The sequence below is a fragment of the Oncorhynchus mykiss genome, chromosome 23 (assembly GCF_013265735.2).
Source record: "Oncorhynchus mykiss isolate Arlee chromosome 23, USDA_OmykA_1.1, whole genome shotgun sequence".
Lineage (NCBI taxonomy): Eukaryota > Metazoa > Chordata > Actinopteri > Salmoniformes > Salmonidae > Oncorhynchus > Oncorhynchus mykiss.
This window is the reverse complement of record NC_048587.1, coordinates 49,110,131-49,125,275: the sequence shown is the minus strand read 5'-3', so window position 1 is coordinate 49,125,275 and position 15,145 is coordinate 49,110,131. Positions and strand designations below refer to the sequence as shown.

Below are 15,145 nucleotides of genomic sequence, written 5' to 3'. Positions count from 1 at the left end.
ACACAGGATGTTTTTGTGCTGGTCCAGGGCAGTCAGGTCTGTAGTGAAGCAAGGTTTATATCTGTTCCTGGTTGTACATTTTTTGAATGGAACATGCTTTTTAAGATGGTGAGGAAGGAAATTTAAAGAATAACCAGGCACCCTCTACTGATGGGATGAGGTCAATATCCTTCCAGGATACCCGGACCAGGCAATTAGAAAGGCCTGCTCGCTGAAGTGTTTTAGGGAGCGTTTGACAGTGATGAGGGGTGGTCATTTGACCGCAGACCCATTACGGATGCAGGCAATGAGTCAGTGATCGCAGAGATCTTGGTTGAAGACAGCAGAGGTGTATTTGGAGGGCAGGTTGGTTAGGATGATATCTATGAGGGTGCCCGTGTTTATGGATTTGGGGTTGTACCTGGAAGGTTCATTAATAATTTGTGTGAGATTGAGGGTATCAAGCTTGGATTGCAAGATGGCCGGGGTTTAGGTCACCTAGCAGCACAAGCTCTGAAGATAGATGGGGGGGCAATCAATTCACATATGGTGTCCAGGGCACAGCTGGGGGCAGAGGGTGGAATATAGCAAGCGGCAACGATGAGAGACTTGTTTCTGGAAAGGTGGATTTTTAAAAGTAGAAACTCGAATTGTTTGGGTACAGACCTGGATAGTAGGACAGAAATAACTCTGCAGTATATCTCTGCAGTAGATTGCAACTGCCTTTGGCAGTTCTATCTTGTTGGAAAATGTTATAGTTAGGGATGGAAATTTCAGGGTTTTTGGTGGTCTTCCAAAGCCAGGATTCAGACACGGCTGGGACATCCGGGTTGGCAGAGTGTGCTAAAGCAGCGAATAAAACAAACTTAGGGAGGAGGCTTCTAATGTTAACATGCATGAAACCAAGGCTTTTACGGTTACAGAAGTCAACAAATGAGAGCACCTGGGGAATAGGAGTGGCACTAGGCACTGCAGGGCCTGGATTAACTTCTACATCACCAGAGGAACAGAGGAGGAGTAGGATAAGGGTACGGCTAAATGTTATAAGAACTATAAAAGGCTATAAGAGCTAGTAACATGAGCATTGTTAAGAGCTAGTAACATGAGCATTGTTAAGATCTAGTAACATGAGCAATGTTAAGAGATAGTAACATGCTATAACATCTGCCAAACTGTGTAAGCGACCAATAAACTTTGATTTGATTAAATCCAGTAATTAAAACAGAATCCCACAATATAAAAAATGTATAGACAGCTAGGAATAAACTAAATGTATTGACCTTAGCTAGGAATAAACTAAATGTATAGACCTTAGCTAGGAATAAACTAAATGTATAGACCTTAGCTAGGAATAAACTAAATGTATAGACCTTAGCTAGGAATAAACTAAATGTATAGACCTTAGCTAGGAATAAACTAAATGTATAGACCTTAGCTAGGAATAAACTAAATGTATTGAAAATGTATTATTTTCCCAAGTTTATTATAAGACAATGGAATGCGTCACTGATTTGTATTTGCAGCAACTTTCTAAAGGGCCGACCTGAATGCCCCTGTCTGTGTGTGCGGCGCCTGAACAAACTGGGAAAAACGCAAACCTGGAAACTATTATGACCCCTCTATGAAAGGTCATACTCTTACGAACATGTACAGTGCCTTCAGAAAGTATTCATACCCCTTGACTTATTCCACATGTTGTTGTGTTACAACCTGAATACAGAATGGATTACATATTTTTTTTATAACCAATCTACACACTACCCCATAATGACAACGTGAAAACATGTTTTGGGAAAATGTTTGCAAATGTATTGAAAATGAAATACAGAAATATCTCATTTAGATAAGTATTCACACCCCTGAGTCAGTACATGTTAGAGTCACATTTGGCAGTGATTACAGCTGTGAGTCTTTCTGGGTAAGTCTCTAAGAGCTTTGCACACCTGGATTGTACAATATTAGCACATTCTTTTTTTAAATTCTTTAAGTTCTGTCAAGTTGGTTGTTGAACAAGCAGACAGCCTTTTAGAACCCTGGTGCTTTCAGAATAATTTTGAAGCCTCCACCTTACCTATTCGGTAAAAAGTGACTTATATTCACTCAACTGGAACCTCAAAGAGCAAATCAATCACAGTTTCTAGGCTGATGGTGGAGTATAATAAATGAAAAAGGGCTCTTAAAAGCTCAGGCACCATCATGCACTGATTTTAAGACACTCCTGATAAGAGCATTTAGTGTCTGCTAAATGGCTGAGATGTTAGGTAAAATATGTTTCATTTGATAGTTGTGAACTCCTATAACCTTTAACCTGTCCCTTCTCCCCTTTATCTCCCATCCCTCCAGACCTTTGGTCTACATGGGTGCTAGTGATATGACTGTTTTCCTTCTCCCCTTTATCCCCCATCCCTCCAGACCTCTGGTCTACATGGGTGCTAGTGATATGACTGTTTTCCTTCTCCCCACTCCAGATAATGTCATGTAAAATGTAACCTTCTGTTTGATAGGGATGAGCTCTCCTCCTCACTCCCTTATTGACCTAAACATTCCCCTTCTCTCATCCCACAGACCCCTGGCCTACAGCACGCTGGCAGACGACGTGTGTCAGAACCTGCCCCTCACAGACCTGTGTCTGGCTGTTTGCCAAGAACATAGATGACAAGTTTCTTCCCAGTAGCATCCAGACCATGTCCTGAAAACTGCTGTTTAACCTGGTCGATTGCATCCGCTCCAAGAGTGAACAGGAGAACGACAACGCACGGGACATACTGATAAGGAAACTGTGAATAAGTAATGACAGATGGGAAGGGACGTCATAATGGGCAATGTTGTGCCCAATCACAAATCGACCCTTGGCCTCTCTACTACCTCTAGGTTCCCCATGTAAGAGAATCTGTTCCTTTCATGATTATCAAGACATTGACCTCACTAAATCTTCGATCTCTACATCTTCTTCCTCGAGGTGTTGGTGCTGAAGTTCCACACCATTGCTTCCTGCCAGCTCGCCACCATGTTCAAGAAGTGCAAGCCCCATTCAGAGATGGGTGTTGCCTGTGTCTGACGTGTGTCTGACGGTGCCTGTGAGGCTGTGTCTGACGTGTGTCTGACGGTGCCTGTGAGGCTGTGTCTGACGTGTGTCTGACGGTGCCTGTGAGGCTGTGTCTGACGGTGCCTGTGTCTGACGGTGCCTGTGTCTGACGGTGCCTATGTCTGACGGTACCTGTGTCTGATGGTGCCCGTGTCTGATGGTACCTGTGTCTGACCGTGCCTGTGAGGCTGTGTCTGACGGTGCCTGTGTCTGACGGTGCCTGTTTCTGACGGTGCCTGTGAGGCTGTGTCTGACGGTGCCTGTGTCTGACGTTGCCTGTGTCTGACGGTGCCTGTGAGGCTGTGTCTGACGGTGCCTGTGTCTGACGGTGCCTGTGAGGCTGTGTCTGATGGTGCCTGTGTCTGACGGTGCCTGTGTCTGACGGTGCCTGTGAGGCTGTGTCTGACGGTGCCTGTGTCTGACGGTGCCTGTGTCTGACGGTGCCTGTGTCTGACGGTGCCTGTGTCTGACCGTGCCTGTGAGGCTGTGTCCGACGGTGCCTGTGTCTGACCGTGCCTGTGTCTGACGGTGCCTGTTTCTGACGGTTCCTGTTTCTGACCGTGCCTGTGAGGCTGTGTCTGACAGTGCCTACCTGCCTACCTACCTACCCATGCTGATGGACCCTCTGGTCTCTGCCCTGAATGCCTCCCATATACAGCCTGTCTGAGCAGAGCGGATGTAGGTGAGGACATATGCATAGATGCAGGCACAAATACACACACACACACACACACACACACACACACACACACACACACACACACACACACACACACACACACACACACACACACACACACACACACACACACACACACACACACACACACACACACACACACATCCCCACATTCAATCTAGACACACATCACACATAATTTTTCATTGCTTTGGCACAAAATGCATTCAATGACTACATCTTTCAAATTTCATGAATGATTTTCTCGCTATAACACAACCACCACCAAAACTCTATGTACCTACAGGCCAATTTACATATGTTTACATACTCTTTTCAAAACTGTTAAACTTAAGTTTAAACCTAACATAACACAAAATGTAATAAGACATAAATTTGCTACATTTCTACAGTAATACCGTATTGAAATATATTCCAAATCTAAAACATGAAATACTATCAAAACAATTAGACCAACCACAGCTGATTCCCATTGTAGCTGAACACCTACCCAGATGTTAGTCTTTCAATTTCATTACCATCTATACAAAGGGGACATTTTAGGAATAATGCTGTACTCTAATGTAAACATGGACCCAGCCAGAGATAGAGAAGTGGCTGACAGAGGAAGAAGAGGGCGGGGAGAGGAGTACGTATGCGTGCTGGAAGAAGACTGAGAGGAAGATCAAGAGCTGTACTCTCAGATGAGATTAGGGCGACTATAATTGATTATGAAATAAATCATGGTCTATCAATGACAGAGGCTGATCTGAGAGTGCAATCCAAATCTGCAACACTCAACAGTGGCATCTATTGTGAGAAATTTCCAGCAAAACAACAGGTAAGATGTGCAGTTCAGTCAGATGCCCTTGTAGGATGCACATTACAGAAGTAAATTGAGCAAAGCCTCCAAACCCACTTGTGTGTAATTGTTTTTGCATTTCTGCTTAGGACCCAACGGTTACCTCCCACAGGCGGGAGAGGTAGGATTTTCACTGCTGTACAGGAAATTGCAATCGTTGATATGGTCATCAGAAACAATGGCATAAAACTCACAGAGATTCGGGACAGAGTGATGGCAGGCAATATTACATTTGGAAATATTTACAATGTAAGCACAACAACTGAAACAACATCAAGTCAGGATGAAGCAGTTGTGCACTGTACCCTTTGAGAGGAACTCTGACCGAGTCAAGCAACTCAGGAACTGTCACACCCTGGTCAAAGTATTTTGTGTTTATCTTTATTTATTTGGTCAGGCCAGGGTGTGGCATGGGTTTTTGTATGTGGTGTGTATGTATGGGGATTGTAGCTAGTGGGGTGTTCTAGCTAAGTCTATGGCTGTCTGAAGTGGTTCTCAATCAGAGGCAGGTGTTTATCGTTGTCTCTGATTGGGAACCATATTTAGGCAGCCATATTCTTTGAGTTTGTCGTGGGTGATTGTCCTTAGTGTCATTGTTCCTGTCTATGTGTTTTTCACCAGATAGGCTGTTTTAGGTTTTCGTTACGTTCATTCACGTTCTTTATTTTTTGTAGTGTTTGCATTGATTCGTGTTTTACGTTTGTTCATTAAAACATGGATCGCAATCTACATGCTGCATTTTGGTCCGACTCTCCTTCTCATACAGAAAACCGTTACAGAATCACCCACCACAAAGGGACCAAGCAGCGTGTCAACAGGCAGGAACAGCCCAAAGTGGAGTACAGTATGGACTATACTTCTTGGGAGGAGATAGACAGGTGGGCGGTCGACCCAGGGAGAGTGCCGGAGCCCGCCTGGGATTCGATGGAGCAGTGCGCGGAAGGATATAGGAGAATGGAGTTTGCGAAGCAAGCAAGGCGGCGCGGACGGAGGCCCCATAGTCAGCCCCAAAAATTTCTTGGGGGGGGGCTCAGGGAGAGTGTGGCAGAGTCAGGAGCCAGACCTGAGCCAACTCTTCCTGTTTATCGTGAGGAGCCAAGGAGGAGACCAGAACCAGAGTCGGTGTTGGAGGTGAGCGAAACAGAGACTGTGAAGGAGTTAATGGGGAAATTGGAGGAGAGAGAAATGAGGGAGTTGCTGTGTTGGTGCATTTTGCATAGAATTCGCCTGACGGAACGTGTCAGGGATTTGATGGCACCTGGGTTAGCGCTCCATACTCGTCCTGAGGTCCGTTTTAGTCGGCTGGTGAATTTGGTTCCAGTCTCACACATCAGGCCTCCTGTGCCCATCCCTAGCCTTGCACGTCCTGTGCCAGCACCACGCATCAGGCCTACAGTGCGCCTCGCCTGTCCAGCGCTGTCGGAGCCCTCCTCCTCTCCAGCGCTGTCGGAGTCTCCCGCCTGTTTAGCGCTGTTAGAGCCTTCCTTCTCTACAGCACTGCCGGAGTCTCCCGCCTGTTCAGCGCAGCCAGAGCCTCTCTTCTCTACAGCACTGCCGGAGTCTCCCGCCTGTTCAGCGCAGCCAGAGCCTCTCTTCTCTACTGCGCTATCGGAGTCTCCCGCCTGTTCAGCGCAGCAAGAGCCTGTCTTCTCTACTGCGCTATCGGAGTCTCCCGACTGTTCAGCGCAGCCAGAGCCTCTCTCCTCTCCTGCGCTGCCGGAGTCTCCCGCCTGTTCAGCGCAGCCAGAGCCTCTCTCCTCTCATGCGCTGTCGGAGTCTCCCGCCTGTTCAGCGCAGTCAGAGCCTTTCTGCTCTCCTGCGCTGCCGGAATCTCCCGCCTGTTCAGCGCAGCCGGAGCCTCTCTCCTGCGCTGCCGGAGTCTCCCGCCTGTTCAGCGCAGCCAGAACTGCCAGTCTGCATGGAGCAGCCTGAGCTGCCAGTCTGCAAGGAGCTGCCAGCCTGCAAGGAGCTGTCAGTCTGCATGGAGCAGCCTGAGCTGTCAGTCTGCATGGAGCAGCCTGAGCTGTCAGTCTACATGAAGCAGCCAGAGCTGCCAGTCTGCAAGGAGCTGCCAGTCTGCAAGGAGCTGCCAGTCTGCAAGGAGCTGCCAGTCTGCAAGGAGCTGCCAGTCTGCAAGGAGCTGCCAGCCTGCAAGGAGCTGCCAGTCTGCAAGGAGCTGCCAGTCTGCAAGGAGCAGCCAGTCTGCAAGGAGCTGCCAGTCTGCAAGGAGCTGCCAGTCTGCAAGGAGCTGCCAGTCTGCAAGGAGCCGCCAGAGCTGCCTGTCTGCAGGATGCCGCCAAAGCTGCCAGTCTGCAAGGAGCAGCCAGAGCTGCCAGTCAGTATAGAGCAGCCAGAGCTGCCAGTCATCATAGAGCAGCCAGTCTGCAAGGAGCTGCCAGTCTGCAAGGAGCCGCCAGAGCTGCCTGTCTGCAGGATGCCGCCAAAGCTGCCAGTCTGCAAGGAGCCGCCAGAGCTGCCAGTCTGCAAGGAGCCGCCAGAGCTGCCAGTCTGCAAGGAGCCGCCAGAGCTGCCAGTTAGCATGGAGCAGCCAGAGCTGTCAGTCAGCATGGAGCAGCCAGTTAGCATGGAGCAGCCAGAGCTGCCAGTCAGCATGGAGCAGCCAGTCAGCATGGAGCAGCCAGAGCTGCCAGTCAGCATGGAGCAGCCAGTCAGCATGGAGCAGCCAGAGCTGCCAGTCATCATGGAGCAGCCAGTCAGCATGGAGCAGCCAGAGCTGCCAGTCGACCAGACTCTTCCAGATCTGTCAGTCGACCAGACTCTTCCAGATCTGCCAGTCGACCAGACTCTTCCAGATCTGCCAGTCGACCAGACTCTTCCAGATCTGCCAGTCGACCAGACTCTTCCAGATCTGCCAGTCGACCAGACTCTTCCAGATCTGCCAGTCGACCAGACTCTTCCAGATCTGCCAGTCGACCAGACTCTTCCAGATCTGCCAGTCGACCAGACTCTTCCAGATCTGCCAGTCGACCAGACTCTTCCAGATCTGCCAGTCGACCAGACTCTTCCAGATCTGCCAGTCGACCAGACTCTTCCAGATCTGCCAGTCGACCAGACTCTTCCTGATCTGCCAGTCGACCAGACTCTTCCAGATCTGCCAGTCAGCCAGGATCTGCCGAAACCGCCAGCCAGCCAGGATCTGGTAGATTCATCAACCTGCCTGAGCTTCCCCTCAGTCCTGAGCTTCCCCTCAGTCCCGAGCTGCCTCAGTCCCGAGCTGCCCCTCAGTCCCGATCTGCTCCTCAGTCCAGTGGGGTTCTGGGTGAGGACTACTAGGCCATGGTCGGCGGCGAGGGTGGACTATCCAGGGACGCGAGGAGAAGGGACTAAGACATTGATTGAGTGGGGTCCACGTCCCGCGCCGGAGCCGCCACCATGGACAGACGCCCACCCGGACCCTCCCTATTGTTTTGAGGTGCGTTCGGGAGTCCGCACCTTAGGGGGGGGGTTCTGTCACACCCTGGTCAAAGTATTTTGTGTTTATCTTTATTTATTTGGTCAGGCCAGGGTGTGGCATGGGTTTTTGTATGTGGTGTGTATGTATGGGGATTGTAGCTAGTGGGGTGTTCTAGCTAAGTCTATGGCTGTCTGAAGTGGTTCTCAATCAGAGGCAGGTGTTTATCGTTGTCTCTGATTGGGAACCATATTTAGGCAGCCATATTCTTTGAGTTTGTCGTGGGTGATTGTCCTTAGTGTCATTGTTCCTGTCTATGTGTTTTTCACCAGATAGGCTGTTTTAGGTTTTCGTTACGTTCATTCACGTTCTTTATTTTTTGTAGTGTTTGCATTGATTCGTGTTTTACGTTTGTTCATTAAAACATGGATCGCAATCTACATGCTGCATTTTGGTCCGACTCTCCTTCTCATACAGAAAACCGTTACAGGAACCAATATGTCCAGGTAAAATGACTATAAAATACAGAACTGGTTTTGAAAAAAATCAAACAGGGTAGAGGCACACAATAGCATGTTTTCAGGTATAATGTAAACTACCATAATAGCCTAACTCTTATGTCGTCTTCTGGATTTATTTTAGAGAGTCATGGAGATTCATCTTTGTGGATGAAGCTGGAAGGAATGTGACTGGGGAAAGAGCCACAGTGGAAGTCCCGGGCCAGAGGGGTGCCAACATCACAATGTGTGCAGCAAAATCCTCTGATGGATTGCTGTTACAGAAACCGCTAATTGGGCCGTACAACACCGAGCGTCTCATTTCATTCCTGGGTGACCTCTATGGAAGGTTGTACCAGGTGAGGAAAGGGTTGCAGTGGGGCGAAATCGGCCAACGTTTGTAATTGTATGGGACAATGTGGCATTTCACCACTCCCATGCAGTCACAGAGCGGTATGCAGTCCACCCCAGGATGGTGTCACTTTTCCTCATGGAGGTGGAAGGTTTATGACCACCATCCACATGATCCAATGTCCCTCCTGGACGCAATGAATGCTGGATTCCTGAACATATCTGCAGAAGATTGCCAGGGATGGACCAGGCATGCCAAAATATTGTTTCCTAGGTGTGTTGCCCAAGATGACTTAAGATGTGATGTGGATGAGAACATGTCGTCAAATGCAGAAGACAGGGTTGACTAACATTGCTACTGTATCTGTATTGGTAGATTATGTATATACAAATTCTTGTATTTTGGAATCACTCAGTGCCAAAAAACATATTGAAGCATGTTGTATCATGTCTGATTCATTCCTGTAACATATACGACAGTGCATTCTAAACAGTCATTCTTGTTTTGTAAAGACATTTGATAAAAGAAAACATTGTGTAATGCTACCTGTAGTTAGTGTTTTTTAGGTCATTGTTTTATGAGTGACAAAGTGTGCGTGTTGGGTGACAACCTTTGCTAGTGTTATGGAAGAATGTGTTGATTTGAGACATGTATGAAGTGTTTTGGTAGTTTTAGTGCCTTTTGGATGTGAAATGAACTGCTGTGCCAAGCTGAAAGTTGGTTTCGGAGAACTGTGTGAAGAGTTTTGAAAAAGTGAGCTAACTATTGAGAAATGGGTCCTAGGGATTGTAGAAAAAAATTAATTTCATTTATCCACCCCATTCTCATGGTCTTTTAATTCCTCTTATCCACTTCTTTCTCCTGGTCTATTTATTCTACGTATCCACCCTTTCTGCTGGTCCATTAATTCCACTTATCCACCCCTTTCTCCTGGTCTATTAATACCATTTATCCACCCTTTCTCCTGGTCCATTAATTCCACTTATCCACCCTTTCTCCTGGTCTATTAATACCATTTATCCACCCTTTCTCCTGGTCTATTAATTCCACTTATCCACCCTTTCTCCTGGTCTATTAATTCCACTTATCCACCCCTTTCTCCTGGTCTATTAATTCCACTTATCCACCCTTTCTCCTGGTCTATTAATTCCACTTATCCACCCTTTCTCCTGGTCTATTAATTCCACTTATCCACCCTTTCTCCTGGTCTATTAATTCCACTTATCCACCATTTCTCCTGGTCTATTAATTCCACTTATCCACCCCTTTCTCCTGGTCTATTAATTCCACTTATCCACCCCTTTCTCCTGGTCTATTAATTCCACTTATCCACCCTTTCTCCTGGTCTATTAATTCCACTTATCCACCCTTTCTCCTGGTCTATTAATTCCACTTATCCACCCCTTTCTCCTGGTCTATTAATTCCACTTATCCACCCCTTTCTCCTGGTCTATTTCAATGTGATCACAAAGCAGAGAAAGCTAGAGAACAGGAAGTGGAGAGAATAAGGGTGATGGTTATTCTAATGAATCCTTGTCAGAGTTGAGCGTCTTTCTGTGAGAGGAGAGGAGACAGTCTTCCATCATCAGGTCTTACGAGCTCCTTGTCTCCTCTCCAGGCCAGAATAATCAATCTACAGAACCGTGGATGACGACCACATGATTTACTCTCTAATGACTCTATTTCTGTCTGCTACTAGTGAAAACACATTTCTATAATTGAGTTGGTGTTCCAAACATGGATGCCACAGATAGCTCTCTGTATCTCTCTCTCTAAGTTTATCCTGACATTTTTTTGGATGGTTGCGCTAAATCTTTTTCTCTCTCTTTTGATCTATCTCCCCCACTATCCCTTTCTTTTCCTGCTCTGTCTTCTCCCTCTCTTTCTATCCGCCGGTCCCTTCACTCCCTCCTCTATTTCTCCCTCCCCTTCCTCCTCCTTTTGAAGTGAGACACTCAGTTTATTTAAAACCTATTTGAGCCTCTCTTTATTCAAAATGATTTCTATGGTATTTATGTCTTTATATCTAGCTGTTGAGATGGGATGAGTGCATGTCAACCAGTAGCAGCATAGCCTTTATGTGCTGACAGGGCCAGGCTAGTGGAATTCAATTATGCAGTCTCCTCCTCCTCTCCTCCTTTCTACCTCCTCTCCCACCAGACAGACCAGCCCTCTCTCTCCCTCTCTCCTCTCTGGCGTTAATTAGTTAATTTTCTCCCTCTTTAAGTCTCTGGCCGCGTCACCTTGTCAGTTCATAATCTGCCAGTTGAAATGACCTCTGCTCTCCCTGGGCCCGGCACCATGTGCAGAGGTTCTCTCTTCATGACAGGTTACTCAGAGCGCCGGTCTCAGAGTTAATCACACTGCCTGAGTGCAGCAGGGTAGTTATTCTACACAGTGCACAGGGTTTCAGACTGCAACCATTTTGTCACATTTTCCACCCTTGTCTGTGCGAGCAAAACATTTTCATTGGTTGCACTGGTGCGAGCTGCACATTCTATTTGGCCACCTCAATCAAATGTCAAATTGTTTTTGCTGATAAAACCATGAATTTGTTAAACAGTAAAGTGCATTATCCTCATGATCCCTGTAATAAAGGTGTCTGCTCCGCCTGCCTGTTTCACTGGGGCCAATTGCTGTAATGAGATAACCTCTCACACTCTCTCTATACAATCATGTGTGCTTTTCGTGATTGTATAACATTTCAAAATGCTATGCAATTATTTTTAAATGATCATTATTGAGCTCAAAGGTAATTTGTTAGTTATATCCTCTATTTCTATTATTTTAATGATTTTTATTTGAAATTCAGTTCAGCTTCAGTTAGTTTTCAGGTCCACTTGGCTAGCTTTTATTTAGGTTTTCTATCATGTATTTTAGTATTATTTAGTTTTTGTGTTCGAGACAGGAGACATTTATGGCTAGGAGACATTTATGGCTAGGAGACATTTCGTTTTGGGGGGGATGTCACTTCTTGCCACTATGGGGCAGCAATGCATAAGGGGATGGGTCATGTCATAGGTTAGGTTTAAAGGTAGACTCAGCGAGATGACGTAGACGCACAAAGCAAAAGGTAGTAGTGGGTCAATTTCCGCAACAAACAGGAGTGTTGGAGCTTAAGGCTAAACTTCTCTGCTGTTGTGTTCCCATAGTGTGCATGTTGTAGCAGCATGAAGCGTACCCGTGCCCATGCCAAGATTCTCTGTGTGACTGTGTAAGAGCAAAGTCTTGCATCGTGCTCATCTCAATGGCCGCATCCTAGCTGGCCATTTTTGTCAAGTCCGTGACCACTGCTGTTCAACACCTTTCAAAGTGTTTTATGGGGATAAAAAATGTCAGACTTGTGCCTACATGTGAACTGCATGAACTTTACAAAAATCATGTTTATTTATTTATTTCACCTTTATTTAACCAGGTAAGCTAGTTGAGAACAAGTTCTCATTTACAACCGTGACCTGGCCAAGATAAAGCACAGCAGTTCGACACATACAACAACACAGAGTTACACATGGAATAAATAAACATACAGTCAATAATACAGTAGAAAAAAATTAAATCTATATACAGTGAGTGCAAATGAGGTAAGATAAGGGAGGTAAGGCAATAAATAGGCCATGGTGGCAAAGTAATTACAATTTGACACTGGAATAGTAGATGTGCAGAAGATAAAAGTGCAAGTAGACATACTGGGGTGCAAAGGAGCAAGATAAATAAATAAATACAGTATGGGGATGAGGTAGTTCGGCTGTTTACAGATGGGCTTTGTACAGGTGCAGTGATCTGTGAGTTGCTTTGACAGCTGGTGCTTAAATCTAGTGAGGGAGATATGGGTCTCCAGCTTCAGTGGTTTTTGTAGTTTGTTCCAGTCATTGGCAGCAGAGAACTGGAAGGAAAGGCAGCCAAAGGAGGAATTGGCTTTGGGGGTGACCAGTGAGATATACCTGCTGGAGCGCTTGCTACGAGTGGGTGCTGCTATGGTGACCAGTGAGCTGAGATAAGGGGGGGCTTTACCTAGCAGTGTCACGACTTCCGCCGAAGTTGGTCCCTCTCCTTGTTCGGGCGGCGTTCGGCGGTCTCTGTCAGCCTCACCTCAGGTTTTCACCCAGAGAGTAACGGGCAGGTGGATAGAGTCAACCAGGATGTGGGTAGGTTTCTGCGGTCCTCTTACCAGGACCGGTCGGGGGAGTGGGCGGTTTTCATCCCCTGGGCGGAGATGGCCCAAAACTCCCTCCGCCGCTCTTCCACTAACATATTACCTTTTCAGTGTGTGATAGGTTATCAGCCGGTCCTGGCACCGTGGCATCAGAGCCCGATCGAGGCTCCTGCGGTGGATGAATGGTTTCGGCACTCGGAGGAGACATGGGACGCTGCCCATGTGCGTCTACAACTGGCCATCAGGCGGCAGAAGGCTTTCTAGTCACCACCGTTCCATGTTTCATTTTCGTTTGGTTTTGTCTTCATTACACACACCTGGTTTCCATTCCATAATCAATGTTCCTTATTTAACCCTTTGTCTTCCCTTTCCATTCACCTAATCGCTGACAAGCAGAGACTTGTAGATGACCTGGAGCCAGTGGGTTTGGCGATGAGTATGAAGCGATGGTGATCAAAGGTCACAAAGTTTTGACTGCAGTTGACTGCAAGTTGCTCTACACTTCATCCTTCAGCCATCGCCTGCATTGTGGGTTCTATTGTCAAACAATCATAAGGGTGTTTCTGTTTAGGAAAATGGTTAGAGTTAGATAAAATGCAAAAATTTGACTCATTTATGTGTACAGTGGATATATACAAATAAATGTGATATTTGAGGCTCTCTTTAACTAATTTAGTGTACAGTGTACACACATAATATTATATTATGATTTCAGTTTGTGAGTTTGTGATATGGGGTTGGAGACCTGTTTTTTTCAACCTTATAAAGAAAACCTTTTATAAACAATTTCAACACTGAAATTCATATGAGCGTTGATATGAGCCTTGCTGTTAGAAAACCACATTAGTGTCTGACTTTCAGATGCACCTGCCCCAACTTCCCTCCTCGACGTTCATCTATGGTCTGTTGATTTAGCCTTACCACTCAAACGCGCCCAATATCTGAGGTGCTGCTCTTGGCAACATCATCTCGCCGAGTCTACGTTATTGTAGTGAAATCTCAGGGAGAAAAAGGTGTAGATTCACGCGCAGAGCGCGGCAGGTGTTTATTTCGCCTTCACAAAAGGCAGGAATCGTGGTCACAGGCAGACAATGGTCATATGCAGGTAGGCAAACAGGCAGGTGAATCAAAACTAGGACTGAACACAAGGTTGACTAAGAAAATAAATACAGAACCTTAAATGATAAAGTCAATCTCAATGTGACCCACCATCTGAAGAGTGCCAACACTGAGTTCGGGTTAGGGTTAAACGCCTCTCTCTGTTTCCACTGTAGGCTATAGAGACGGCTCTGGAATGTCTGAAGAGTGCCAACACTGAGTTAGGGTTAGGGTTAAACGCCTCTCTCTGTTTCCACTGTAGGCTATAGAGACGGCTCTGGAATGTCTGAAGAGTGCCAACACTGAGTCTTTCTACAGACGGCAAGCCTGGCTGGGAGGTCATCAAGTGTTTCTGGTCGCTAGGATCTCCTTGGAACAAACATGCCCTGTAACAGCTCCTGGCTCACCCCAAGTAAAACTATTTGCACGCACATGCACTCTTTAATGTTCCCCAGTTTCCGCTCAACTCCACATGACCTCAGGTATTGTCTTCATCTCTTCATGCCTTAATCAATCTCCATATTTCTCTCTCCCCCATTACCATCATTGACCTCCGGGCAAGGGCTAATTGACTTTTCCCCCTCTGTTTACACCCGCTCCCCCCACACACATACTCCTGCTGAGATAATGAAGTGTGTCAGTTATGATTGTGGGGATCGTGCGCCCCCCCCCCACCTGTCAGATGTTTTGATCCATGATGTCCTCTCTCAATGTTTTTCTTTCATCTCTCACCCCCTACATTCTCTCCTTGTTTCACCTGTTGGTCTTCGTAAAAAGGGACTTTCAGTGAAAAGGGTCAGATAGCTTTTCTTGACATCACCGAATGCCAAGAAGTGAGAATGGAGCGCCATTGGTGTGGCAGGGGCCGTGAATGAACGGGAATTGATCTGGCTGTCCGTCTAACCCGAACACTCCCTTCTCTCTCTCCCTCCCTCCTCCTCACCCCCTCCTCTTCTCCCCTCTCTGCCTCTCCCTCTCCTAAAGCAACAGTATTTTAATAGGCGATAATGAAAAGGAGCAGTCCACCA

The 15,145-nt window shown here is 46.7% G+C and overlaps 1 pseudogene; it reads left to right on the top strand.

Moving 5' to 3' along the window:
• LOC110503135 overlaps positions 1 to 15,145 on the top strand; it is a 172,971-nt pseudogene that overhangs the window by 12,973 nt on the left and 144,853 nt on the right.